The sequence below is a fragment of the Patella vulgata genome, chromosome 7, assembly GCF_932274485.2.
Source record: "Patella vulgata chromosome 7, xgPatVulg1.2, whole genome shotgun sequence".
NCBI classification, from domain to species: domain Eukaryota; kingdom Metazoa; phylum Mollusca; class Gastropoda; family Patellidae; genus Patella; species Patella vulgata.
The window spans coordinates 48994624-49006822 of record NC_065885.2 but is presented as its reverse complement, the minus strand read 5'-3'; the positions used below and the strand labels follow the sequence as shown (position 1 = coordinate 49006822).

At 35.0% G+C, this 12199-nt stretch overlaps 1 protein-coding gene across 1 annotated transcript in view; it reads left to right on the top strand.

Moving 5' to 3' along the window:
* LOC126826696 (hepatocyte growth factor receptor) overlaps positions 1-12199 on the top strand; it is a 140464-nt gene that overhangs the window by 44533 nt on the left and 83732 nt on the right. The window lies entirely within an intron of this gene.

Below are 12199 nucleotides of genomic sequence, written 5' to 3'. Positions count from 1 at the left end.
AACAGTAGGACGTTAAACCCCATTTCATTTCCGAAACCCGTCTCTCAAAGATCTTTTAACTTCAGCAACGATCAAGTTATGCCCCTGTTTCTAAAAAAACCTTGTGAATGCGATAAAGGCTATATGGATGGGAGCTGCGGTGGCTCAGTGCGTTAAACATTAGCTCACTAACCTGGAGGTCCTGTGTGCGATCCCAGTGTTGGCCTTTCTAGAAAGTTCATCTGAATTTTCAAGTGGGGTTCCCCTTTGTCATCTGTGCATGACAAGAAGCCTAGCAAGGGACAATGTATACCATAGTCATTCAGATGGTATGAAAAACTGAGGTCCTATGTACACACGTGCACATAAAAGATCCTTTGGCAGTTGGAATTCAATAGATGAGTAGGCCAGAGTACCGCTGTCGGGGGAAAATTTCCCTCATAGCACACTTAATGGCGTATGCCCGTCTTCATTAGCCAAGTCGCAGCAGAACAGTAGGACGTTAAACTTCATTTTATCTTTTTAATGGATCTTTTTCATATTCGGCTTGAAGTATTGGGATCATCGATCCCTATCAATATTCATAATCTGCAGCCTTCTGTTCCTGAGTTATACCCCCGTTTGGGGGGTTGGATGGCTGAATGGTTAGCATGTGCGCGCTGTATCATAAAGTCTGTCATTGAGTCAACTGGCATGGTTTCGATTCCCCGGTTGTGCGTGACAAGGAGTAGAGTCGCCTGTCCAACTTCGTGGTTTTCTCCGGGCCCTCCGGTTTCCTCCCACTGCTAAAGACCCCTACGCTCAAGTAAATTATGGAAATAAAACTGAACCATATGTTAGTCCCGAAATGACCGGTTTGTGTCGAGTGGACATTAAACCCCATTTCTCTCCTCTCTCTATACCCCTGTTTCCGAAAACCATGTGAATGGGATAGAGGCTATAGGTTTCAACAGATTTCAATCCTAGATCCTTATCAAATTTGCTAAACAGAACACTGTTAGCTTTTCAGGGAATGTAGTTTGTCGACGTGTGTTCTCTTAAGTATCAGAACAGGGCTGGGGTAATTGTAATGGTGATGGAATGTAATCATTACATTTTATAAGTAATGGGCATGTAATGAGTAATGGAAGATGATAAAAGTAATGATGAATGGAAATATAATTAATTACCTTCCAAAAATCATGTAATGGTCAATTACATTTCAATTACATATAAATATTTCCAATATAACTGGCCTCAAGTTTTATTGTACCAAAGAAGTAAATTAAGTGTATCTGACATAAAATCCAATTCATTATAAAAAAAAGATTTATATCATTTTTAGCAAATTATAACAAGCCAAGAGTCAGGCTGATGTCCCCTGCCGAAATAAAAAAAAACAAAACAGATGACACATATTAATTAATTGCACATTTATCTTTTTAAAAAGTATCGAGTAATCAAACACATTATCTATGATTAGTCTAAGCATAAAATGCCCACTATCAAACTCAGGTTTTGGAGTGCTTGGTAGTGAGTGAAACTATACACTAAGTTTCATCAATTTCTATCAGTTAGAATCAAAGTTATCTTGTCCCAAAGCATCGACCAAAGAAATTGCGAGGCTCTGCTTAGCTTTATTGGGATATATTAATCATTGAACTCAGTCAATACATTTGCCTAATGAACATCTATACCTCAATTAAAAGCAGATTGTTATGTTCCAAAGTCTTGACCTATCAAATTGCTTATGTATTGATATAATGAATCTATACTCAGATATTCATCGCTCTCACCCAATTGGAACCTAAGTTATCGTGTTCTAAAGTCTCAACCAATCAAATTGCTTATCTCTGCTTATAGCCTTAGTGGAAAATGCACATGAACGAACTATGTCAAGGCATTCGCCTAATAGACACTTACACCAAGTTTGAACATTCTACCTCAATTAGAAGGAGAGTTATTGTGTTCCAAAGTCTCAATCAATCAGACTGAAGTCTCTACTTTGCCTAAGCAGAAAATGCTCAGCATTGAACGTTGTTAAGATACTGATGTAATAAAACTATACACAAAGTTTCACCACTATCACTCAATTAGAATCAAGCTCCAAAGTCTCGACCAATCGAATTGCTTATCGCTTTGCTTACCCAGAGCTGAAAATGCTCTCATAATCAAACTTAGACCTCAAGTTTTTGTCAACACCGCCCCTCACTTGAAAATTTGCCTTGATGTTATAATTTATAGAAATAACAAGTCATACAGAAATATCTATTAAAGTGAATCAAGGATTATTTTGAATTTGATTTTGTAGGCGCAGGAAATAAGGTTGTCTTTTTAATTTCTATTAACTTTGGTTTTATTTATATAGTCATAAAGTAATGGTTATTAATTACTTTCAATGTAATGGGTAATGGTTATTAATTACATTGCTAAAAATGAGAAAGTAATTGTAAGGATTACATTTAAAAAATAATGGTAATGTAATTAATTACATTGGCAATGTAATGGCCCCAGCCCTGTATCAGAAATGAGTACAGATTCTTGGAATGGATCTTCAACACTTTATTACAGGAGCAAATAATTAACAGCAACAATTTAACAACTTGCAATTTCCTATAAATCAGACCTCCAACTAGTATATTATAGGTTCCCTAAGCAGGTCTCTCCAAGTCCAACTAATGAATCATCTTAAATACATTTATCTTTTTATATAAATTAGTTACTATGTTGACATAAACATATAATTAAATTAAGTCTTAAGGCATTTAAAACAATAGTTAGAAGAAACTTAATAGATCAACCACTTTAGTTGACAGCCTATAATATACTCTTCAAAAAAAGTAGGGGATATTGAAATGCAAATACCTATGAAGGTTGTGATATGATAAATAGTCATGAACACTTGACATGCTTTAAGAGTATGTTCACAGATGAAGAACTTATCGCCCCAACAGAACCACTGAGCTGCATGTGCAACACGCAATAGCGCCATACACATTGGAAGGGGTTCATTGTCAAATTTGGCACTTCAAGGAAGGGTTGATGAAAACTGCCGCTTGCTGGTTTATCCTATCCATGTTTGAATTCCTATTGGTTCTTGCATAAGATTTACCGTTTAGCGTATCTTTGCTTTAGTGTGTTACGTTTAATTTGATCGGCAGACGTGTTCGGCAGCCGTTTAATTTGATCGGGAACACTGCAAGAATTGGCCGTGGCACTGCAATAGGAGTGGGTCAGATTGCCCCAAATCGTGATTGGACAGTTGATTAGGAGCATGCCTTGACGAATTGTTGAATGTCTGAGGATTGGTGGAGCAATTTCACATTATTAAGACAAAAATCCAAAACGTCCATTTTCACTTTTGACAGTGAAATGGGGCCGTCAGATAAACCGCCCATATGAACTGTTTATGTTCATGTGTAGGCAATTGCCCTGTTATTAACATACACTGGCTACCTCTAATAAAAACAGCAGTGAATTTCCGCAGTTTTGTATTGTTTCTAAATATCCCCTACTTTTTTTGAAGAGTATAATTTTAATTAGCTAAAAACGTGATTTTTCGTACAATCATGGGCCATAATTCAGGAAGTTACCGTCCGATATGTGCAAATATCGACAGGAACCAAGATCTTTGAATTATAAACATACATATCAGGTTTCATCAAAATCAGATCAAAATTGTGACTTCTAGCGTATCCACAACTTTGGCATTACATACATTTACACTATTTGCGAAACAAGGATACAAATTTCATCTTAACACATCTAATTTAAAAAATTGGAAAAATTCAACTAAATGATTTGAAAAGCCTGACGTAAAGCTTTTCAAATGTGACTTGGATTTAAAAATATTTTTGAACCCTTTCGACAAGTAAAATAGGATTTAATGGATAATTTACACAACAGGTAGGACACTAACACATCTAGTACTTAGAATAAGGCTATTTTTTTATTTTCTGGAGCTGTCGACAAGCCAGCAAGAGTGTTATTGTCCCTTTAAATCAACGATTTTAGTCGAAAACACTAAGTATATTTCAAATCAGTATACCAATTGTTGGATATGGCAGCCATTTAGGGCAGAGATCTATTCTTGAAGTAGAGTAGATAGTTCCCTGTGTGTAGAATGGGGAAATAAAATGTCTGACATAGGAGAACCCACAAATTGTTTTCAGGACTAAGATATCAAGGACATCCCATTGATTAAGTAAGTTTGTTCATTCCTTCCTTGAAGCTTAATGTCCACTTCCACCATGGGTGATATCACAGCCAAGTTTTTCCTATATATCAATAATTTACAGAAATATCAATTAATAAATTGAGTAGTGGGGTACTAAATGGTGTAAAATTTTAGCTGAGATACAGTTAGTCTTTGATTATTTCAGAACCAGATGGGTTGGCAGCACGTATACCGTTTACTTTGAAAGGATTTGATGTAATGCTTAGACACGTGCCATATCGATAGCAATAGTCAGTAGCCCTTTTCTGGTATCAGGGAACCAAATGTTTTATCTAGAATAGAATAAATCCAAGGAGAGTGAGATTTGATACACAGTAATAATGTTATTTCTCCTCAGCCAGGATAACACTATTCTATGACTTGTAGTAAAAAAAAACGTGGGAATTTGTAGAGAAAGTGAATAATTTAGAGATAGGGAAGTTAATATATATGTGCCACTAGAAAAGGCAGGTCGACACCCAGACAGTGACCTTGATATATTATTTGGTCGATGCGTACTTTAATTTGTCTGCATATCAAGTAAGCAGGAAACAGTATACTATGCGGCATCATACCGATAATGTTCGGTGGTCTGTGTGTTAATCATTGGGTTAGTCTACTTTCTGAAATTAAGTTTGGTTATCTTTGATTGACCAGAGAAAAGGTTACCATAACACAAGTAGTATTTTTACTTTCAAAAACAACCTAAAAAGTAAAAGGTTTGATTACCTGACGTTTGTGATATTTAGTTTATATTGAATGATTGAAAGATTGGTACGGATTGCACTTTGATGAAATCAGAACACGTGGTATGTGTCATGTGATCCTGTAGTAATCAGTATTCCCGCGATTCTCAGTCTTGCTGGAATTCTACATGGCATCCACGGAGACATATCCTGGACAATTATAAAACAGGTAATCTACTATAGTTTATTGACGTATTTATACATAGTACCACATCTTTCTTTCTCCGTCGGGATATTAAGCTATACGGATTAAAGCTATAACAGACTAAGTTATGAACTTCAATGCCGAAATGTGGATTAATGCAAAAAATTGTTGGGTTTTTTTTTTAACTTTTATAAGTCAATAATTAGTAACCACATTTCCATAAATATGTAAAGACATTTTTATAGGAATATTTTAGATGTATATCGTGGACCGTAACAACTAATAACAATCAGTTGTTTATTTTGATACGAATTAAAAACGAAAATCGCAAGATAATGAATCTGTTTATATAGACATAATACCTAGACTTCTTTCTTAGCATCCCAGATAGTCTAACTTTCTGTTATTTTTTTATGCTGCCTGCTTCATTATTTTAATGGAATTGTCTATGGTTTGTTTGTATTTTTGTTTTTCAAAAGGTAGATTTTTATTATGATTTTAACAGTAAATGCATAATAATCTTTTAATAATAGCCTATTTATATATCCTATTGTCTGGACTGATACTAGTGTCTGGGATATTTGTTATGTTATTGGGGTAGTACGATTTACCTAAACCCACTCAAATCCACCATTATTTCAACATGCATCATAATAAGTTATATAGATATTTGATAATATTCCATTCTTTATGCCAAATTGTCATTTTTAATTTAAAATCGTAGCATATTTTTGCCAGGAAAAAAAGCAAGTAAGCAGGAAACAGTATACTATGCGGCATCATACCGATAATGTTCGGTGGTCTGTGTGTTAATCATTGGGTTAGTCTACTTTCTGAAATTAAGTTTGGTTATCTTTGATTGACCAGAGAAAAGGTTACCATAACACAAGTAGTATTTTTACTTTCAAAAACAACCTAAAAAGTAAAAGGTTTGATTACCTGACGTTTGTGATATTTAGTTTATATTGAATGATTGAAAAAAAAGATCAATCTCAAAATTATGCATCAGCGACTAAATGAATTAATGAGCTAAACAAATAATGCCAAAATAGAAGGGAAAAATCCCAAATACTTAATATATGTATACATTTCATTGGTTTGATTAGATAATTACGAAGGCCCATTAGTACCAAACAAACAAAAATATTAATCCGTTTGAACGAGTTAGTATCTCGTTTGTACAGATTAGTTTCTCGATTGAATGAATTGGTATCTCGATTGAACAAATTAATTATCTCGTTTGAACGAGTTAGTATCTCGTTTGAACGAGTTAGTATCTCGTTTGAACGAGTTAGTATCTCGTTTGAACGAATTAATTATCTCGTTTGAACAAGTTAGTATCTCGTTTGAACGAATTAATTATCTTGTTTGAATGAATTAATTATCACGTTTGACCGAGTTACTATCTCATTTGAATGAGTTGGTATCTCATTTGAACAATTTAATTATCTCAATTTAACGAATAAATATCTTGTTTGCTCAGCCGGAGCTTTATGATAAATTGCTAGCATTTTTAAAAGAGACAAACTTTTATTCAAAATTTTAATTGTATATATTTATCATATATTGCGTTTTGAATATTTATATATGTAAAGGAATTGATATATTTATTTTTAATTATATTTTCTGTGATATTTGTTTTATTTACATATATAAATTCATCCCTGTTGTTTTAATTTGTCTCATTAAATTCACCATATGTTTGGCGCAATATAGCCCGGTTGGAGCTGACGTGCCATTAAACAACATTTCATTTCATTTCGTTTGAACGAATTAATTATCTTGTTTGAACAAGTTAGTATCTTGTTTGAATGAATTAATTATCTCGTTTGAACGAATTAAAATTTCGATTGTACAGAAGGATGGAAGGGACATGCAGAAATTGTGTTTCAAATAAAGATAATATGATTTAATACGCGTAGGTTCTTTACTAATTCTAGCGTTAGCGTCAGTAGAGAGAACTACATTAATAATGATACTTTATGTAAGATTTAGATAAAGAGCTGGTCGTTCTTGCTATAATAGTTCAAAAATAGATAATGCAAAGAGAATATATTGAAATTTTCATTAAATTATTCTGAGCGACGATATCAGCCTTTGAAGGTTTGACAAGATGTGTGCACGGAATGTAACCACCGTACTGGTTGTTCGAGGTTTAGCCCTGCTTTACCATTTTTCAATTAAATTATTAAATGGCCGAACCATTCTAATCTTCTTGAATATGTTAATAAATGTCTAATGAATAGTTTATATAACATTTAAGGCCTAAACAAAGACCTGCAATAGGCAGATTTAGCTCATTGCATACTGTCTGTTTAAGCATATACATGTCATAAAACAATGACATCACTACGATGTTGTGGCTAATTCACGCTAACATTAAACATATTCGGCTTTTAAAACATGGATAACTTTCAACATATTCTATACTAATTCTCATTCTCATAAATGTAGTTCCTTCTACTGACGGTAACGCTAGAAATAGTTAAGAACTTATGTATTAAATAACATTATCTAAACTTAAAACACCATTTCTGCATGTCCCTCCCACGCTTCTGTAACATCGAAAATCTTAATTTGTTCAAATGAGATAATTAATTCGCCCAAACGAGATACTAACTCGTTTAAACAAGATACTAACTCGTTTAAACAAGATACTAACTCGTTTAAACAAGATACTAACTCGTTTAAACAAGATACTAACTCATTTAAACGAGATAATTAATTTGTTCAAACGAGATACTAATTCGTTCAAACGAGATGATTAATTCGTTCAAACGAGATGATTAATTCGTTCAAACAAGATGATTAATTCGTTCAAACGCGATAATTAATTCGTTCAAACGAGATGATTAATTCGTTCAAACAAGATGATTAATTCGTTCAAACGAGATAATTAATTTGTTCAAATGAGATACTAATTAATTTAAATCAGATACTAACTCGTTTAAACGAGATACTAACGAGATAATTAATTTGTTCAAAAGAGATAATTAATTCGTTCAAACCATATACCAATTCGTTCAAACCTGATACTAACTCGTTCAAACGGATTAATATTTTTTTTGGTTTGGCACTAATGGGCCTTCGTAGATATCACAATACACTTCAGTTTTTCAAATGGGAGAGAGAGAGAGAGAGAGAGAGAGAGAGAGAGAGAGAGAGATGGGGTTTAAAGTTCACTCGAGACAAACTAGGTCATTTCGGGACTAACATATGGTTTAATTTTATTTCAATAATTCGCTTGTGCAGGGGTCTTTAGCAGTGGGAGGAAACCGGTGGACCCAGAGAAAACCCACGAGGTTGGACAGGCAACCCTACTCCTTGTCACGTCGACCGGGGATTCGCAAACCACGCCAGTTGACTCAATGACAGGCCTTATGATACAACGCGCATGTGTTAAACATTCGGCCATCCAACCCCCTAGTTTTTGAAAGCTCAAATCAGTAAAAACTGTTACATGTTCAGTAATGCTAATTGATATATATTCACCACAACAATATATCAAAGATATAGGTCCATGTAAATGATGTAATTATCACTTTTATAAGTTGTCACAGATTCACATAATTTGTACATTTTTGCAAAATTCTTAATAAATAAAATGAATTCCCATGCGTAGTACTCAATGTTGTAAGTGTTTTCTGACTATAAAAATTCTGCAAAATCCAGGAAGGGCATTTCAAGGACTCTAGATTCAAAACTTTCTCAGAGGGAGCATGACACCAGACCCCCCTAGAAAGCTCACACCTGTGGTGCTCGGCATGTGGTTGCGTCACTCGTATTAGAGGGCTTGTGCATCAGGTGGTCTCATTTTTGCTAAACACCCCCCAAAACATATGTATGCCCCTGTTTATTTGATTCCCTAAGACTCAAAAAACATTATTTAAATGTTACTGTGTTTAGATACCAGAATCTGTCGACCACATGCAGCAAACAAGCAGTTGGGGTTAGGTATAACTGTATAGAAAATAACAGCAGTTATTTGACTTTACTTCATGTAGGCCAAGGCTATGATAGGGATAAAGCACTAATCTTAGGGTATGACAGAGATAAAACATGAATCTGGGACCTGAGGGTATGACAGAGATAAAACATGAATCTGTGGGTATGAGAGAGACAAAACACAATTCTGGAAGCATATAAAGCATGAATCTGAGCATGAATCAACTTCTGAGGTTATGTGAGTGATAAAACATGATACTAAGGTGTGTGATAATTCATGAATCGGGGGTTATATAAGTGATAAAGCATCACGCTGAGTTTATGATATTGGCTATGTTGGATTCCTTCACGAGGGGTTACCTTTTCCAAGAAAAAACAGAATTTGTATGCAATATACATATATCAGCTGTCAATTATTTTCAACATAATTGTCACAGTATTGGCTAAAGTCACTTTAAATCTGTTTGGTTCCAGTAAATACCTCAATACCTTGGTATATCCTATGTTAATATTTATAGCACATTCTGATATTATATTCTATCACTGTGCACGGGGAGTTTCCGTGGCAACATGGCTGCCTAATAAAACATACCTTATTTTCTAGAAACACATTTGTTCCTTTGAACCTGTACAAACAATACAACATGGTGACAGAACTGGGATTAGTGAGATAATCATTAAAAGGGACATTTGCAACCATTCATTGAAAAGGTTTGTTCGTTAAAGATAGTTTTCATCAAAATTCAGTCGGTTAGCTATCAGCGAAATAAGGTACTGGTATCAAACATCACTCATCTACACAAGCCAGTCATCTGATATTTTCGTTAACTGTTTGAAATCATTTCATGATCGCCCATTATCATCACACAGTCGAGACTCTTCATCACATCCATGCCAGTATTGTGGTGAATCATCATCATCATCATATCCCAGAGTGAAATGCCCAGCTAGTAATAAACAGTGCCAAAAGTGCAGAAAATTTGGTCATTTCGCCAGTGTTTGTAAATCATCTACACAAACTTGAAGTAAGATTCACACTGTTGGAAGTGCTGAAGAACTAGAACTTGATAACCAAAGGGATTAACACTCTCGATGATCAGGGTCAGAAGAAACCTTCTAAAGTTTTACAGAACTTTTCTGTATCAATTACTAGAAGATTTCAACATCATAAATCGGTAATATTCCAACTTGACACTGGTGCTGAGACAGATATCATTCCATTATCAACCTATAGACGGTTATATCCATCACACCACAAATTAGATCCTCCTACAGCATTCCTTACAGGATATGGTGGAACAAAAATTAACAACTTAGGTAGCTATGCTCTATATTCAACACAAAAATAAAGCATATCCAGTTATATTCAACATTACGAATGGTAATGGTCCTGCAATTCTAGGTCTTCATAGTTGTTTCAAAACGCAATAAGGAAAAGATCAGATCTAAAATCACAAGAGACTCTTTATTAGAAGATTATAAAGAAACATTTACTGGTATTGGTTTATTTCCAGGAGAACCATATCATATTCATCTTAAAAACGATGAAAAGCCAGTGGTAAATCCTCCATGCACTGTCAACATTAATCTGCAAGATAAGTTCAAGAGTGAATTACAACGAATGGAGCACATTGGTGTAATTTCTGAAGTTTCGAAGCCAACGAAATGGGTTAATTCCTATGTCATAGTAGAAAAAGACAATGGTAAAGATTAACGTATCTGCCTAGATCCTCATGATCTTAACAAGTGTATCTAGAGAGAAAACTATTGTACTAGAACGATTGATGATATCATCCCGAAGAGGTCATAGATGTCAAAATTTTTTCACTTCTTTATGCTCGCGGTGGATACTGGATGTTAAAGCTTGATGAAGAAAGCTCCCTGCTCACTACGTTTTCAACACCCTTTGGCCGCTACAAATTCGAAAGACTTCTCTTCGGTCTCACCGTAAGTCAAGATATATTTCAGATGATATTTTCGTGTTCGGCAAGACCGAGACTGAACATGATTGTAATTTAATCCAGTTCAACTCAAGGTCAAAGAGACTAAGGTTTTCGGTCATATTCGGACAACAGAAGGTCTGAAGCCAGATCCTAACAAAGTTAGTGATATAATCAACATGCACTCTCTTACTAGTAAAGAAGATCTCCAATCATTCCTTGGTCAATTATCTGAACAGATGCAGTCCTGTGTTAGCAACACTTATCAGCACCCAATTCCAACTGTTAAGGGATCTTTTACGTGCACAGGACCTTGGTTTTTTATCCCATCCGAATGACTAGACAACTGTCCTTGTCAGACCCTCCGTCCTGCATCATTGACAAGGGGGAACCGCGACAGAAAATCTGGATGAACTTTCTCATCCAATGCAGGGATCGAACACCTGACCTCAAGACTAGCGAGCCAGCATCTTACCCGCTTAGCCACCGTGACCCCCTAAATCTCATCAAGAAGAATGTTATTTTCAAATGGTATCCAGAACATCAAACATTGTTCAAAGTTGTCAATCAAGAAATAGCTGATTTATCAACCATAGCATATTACAATCCTAAAAAAAAAACCCAACGTAATCCAATGTGACGCTAGCACTCAAGGACTTGGAGCAACATTTCTTCTAGAAGACAAGCCTATTTGTTATAAATCAGGTCACTCAGAAGCTGAACAGAGGTATAGTAAGTCCACGACTTCAAAGACTCTTACTTAGAACTACAAAGTATGATGTAACTGTTGAATATCTCTTTGGAAAGTTCAACGTCATTGTGGATGCTCTTAGTCGTGTAGATCAAACAATCTGTAAGAGTAAAGATGAAGATGACGACTTGCCTGAAATTCATATACCGTGGATTAAATAACCAGCTTATTGAACACATCTCCCACAATGATAGATCAACTCAGAACACTCACTAAAGAAGATTAGACTCTTCAAACACTTGAGAAAACTATTATAGATGGATGGCCGGATGACAGAGGTGAATGTCCACTAGATATGTTAGAATACTGGAATGTCTGTGAAGATCTATCAGTAGAAGATGGCTTAATCTACAAATGTGATCGACTAGTTATGCCTTCATCAGTAAGGGACAAGTTGTTATCCATACTTCACCAAGGTCATTTAGGTATTGATAAATTATCCTTAGGCTTAGGGCACGTCAATCTGTAGTCTGGCCAGGAATCATATTAAACAGACGG